Here is a 1,955-nt window from a genome sequence, read left to right as displayed (position 1 = left end):
TATGTCTTTGTGATTCATTACACAGCCTCACCAAAACACAAAGTTTTGTTTTCTGCTATAAAGAAACAGACTAGTTGCAAAAATATGAGACCAATGGGCAAATAAATTCTGACTTAATTCAGTTGATTTCTCCAGTTTATTTCCTGAGGTTTTAAGGGCAAACTCCAAACATATAGGACCCTCTGGAATATATATACTGATTTAAAGTAATGGGAGATAGGAGAGTAATACTTTGAGCCCAGTGAAGTTAGTGGCAGAGTTCCAGTAGCTTTCACCGAAGTCTTTAGGTAAAATCCCAACACAGTTTGTAGACTGTTCTTCATTAGATAACTTTATTTATCTGTATCTTCCTATAATAACATGTACGTCATGGATTATTTAGTACATATTATTTATCCTTAAAATTTCTAGGGGATCAATGCCAAATAATAATGTTCCTTCAGCATGTTTTAGGAACACAATCTTTACCCCTGTTAAATACATCTGTTATTGTAGCTGCATGTCTCATTAATGCACAGTCTCCCATATTATTCCTGTAAGTGAGGAAATGAGATGTAGAATGCCCAAGAACTGTGTTTATTTTTAAGATAATGTTTAATTGCCTTTAACTTCATATTCTCTGAGTGTAAGCCTGTATCAAATTTCCGATGTATTCATAATCCAAGAAAAATGGTGATGACTATGGTGCTTTTTCTGTTTCAGAAAGTAGGTTCAAAGCTCTGCTTGGCCACATTTCTTATGGGACCTGAGGATTTAGAACCTAAGGAGAATTTAGGCCAAAACTTTTACTGGAAAAATCTGTCACTCATTAGCATAGGGGAAGTTTGGGTGAAATAGGGGATTAGACATTTTCTGTGTAAACCAGCTTCAAATACCGTGATTAGAACATTAAAGTATTTGTTGAATGGAAAGTCATTATCTTTTAGGGCTTTCCAAGAAAGTATTCTCTAAAAAGCAAAATCAGATTATATTAGCAGCTGTTGCAGTTGTGTAATTTTTGCTTTGTCCTGTTTTATACTTTATTTCCTGGCTTAGGCTGCTGAAAAGTGTCCCACTATTGCAGGATTTTTTTGGTGTGTATTATCCTTTCAATGTCATTGCTCATCTGAACTTGTAAATCCTTAAGTCTTGTGATGAAGGTGGGTGGTCTGAACTAAAATAATAGCCATTGCTCCAGGCAAAAAAACTGCTGTGTTGTGGGGAAGAACCTTTCCTCATGTCAAGAACAGGACCTTTGCACTGGCAAAGCAGATTTCATATTTCTTTAAAGTTTTCTTGTTACTTCCCTAAGAAGCCGGATCCCTGAATTGTTCAGATCTCCTCAGTTTTACATGTAAAGACCTAGAAGATGCAAAGTCAAAATGTGTCCAGCTTCTGTTTTGACATGGTCTTCTGTAAAATACTGCTTTGTGTAATCTGATCTGGCATCTCATCTGTCAAAATCAAAATATAAATTTGTCAGATCAAAATCTAAATTTGAAAAAAAATTAAAGTTCTTCCCTCCTGAAGCCTTGATATAGTTCTTAACTGAAATTAGACTTTCAAGGAGGATCTACATGTCAGTTTTCTGAAAACCAATATCCTACTGCAAGTTGGCCTTGTGGTTATTGCATATTGCATCAATTTGGTATATATAGATAAATATATATATATAGCTAGCTATACAAATATATATATATATATGTACAGGGAGAGAGAGAGAGAGTGATCTCCAAGTTGCCTTGGATAATGCATCAATTTTCTGTGTCTGTGGCAAAAGTGTGCTAACTGTACCACTGCGCAGAAAGTTCTACAGGTGCTTCACAAAGCCTTCTAGTATGTCAGAAAGCTCTTTCCCATCACTTCTAACTGCAGATCTACAGTGGAGGCCTAGAGATGTAATCTGAAGATGCTGAAGAAGAAAGCAGAGGCATATGCCTACTTCCTACATAAGTATTTGCCAAGTTTCACATCTG

At 35.8% G+C, this 1,955-nt stretch overlaps 1 long non-coding RNA gene across 1 annotated transcript in view; it reads right to left on the bottom strand.

Moving 5' to 3' along the window:
* LOC137469951 (uncharacterized) overlaps positions 1-1,955 on the bottom strand; it is a 66,187-nt gene that overhangs the window by 50,648 nt on the left and 13,584 nt on the right. The gene's annotated exons all lie outside the window — the stretch shown is intronic.

This window comes from Anomalospiza imberbis, chromosome 3 (assembly GCF_031753505.1).
Source record: "Anomalospiza imberbis isolate Cuckoo-Finch-1a 21T00152 chromosome 3, ASM3175350v1, whole genome shotgun sequence".
NCBI classification, from domain to species: domain Eukaryota; kingdom Metazoa; phylum Chordata; class Aves; order Passeriformes; family Viduidae; genus Anomalospiza; species Anomalospiza imberbis.
The sequence above is the reverse complement of the archived record's forward strand: the minus strand, read 5'-3'. Positions and strand labels throughout refer to the sequence as shown.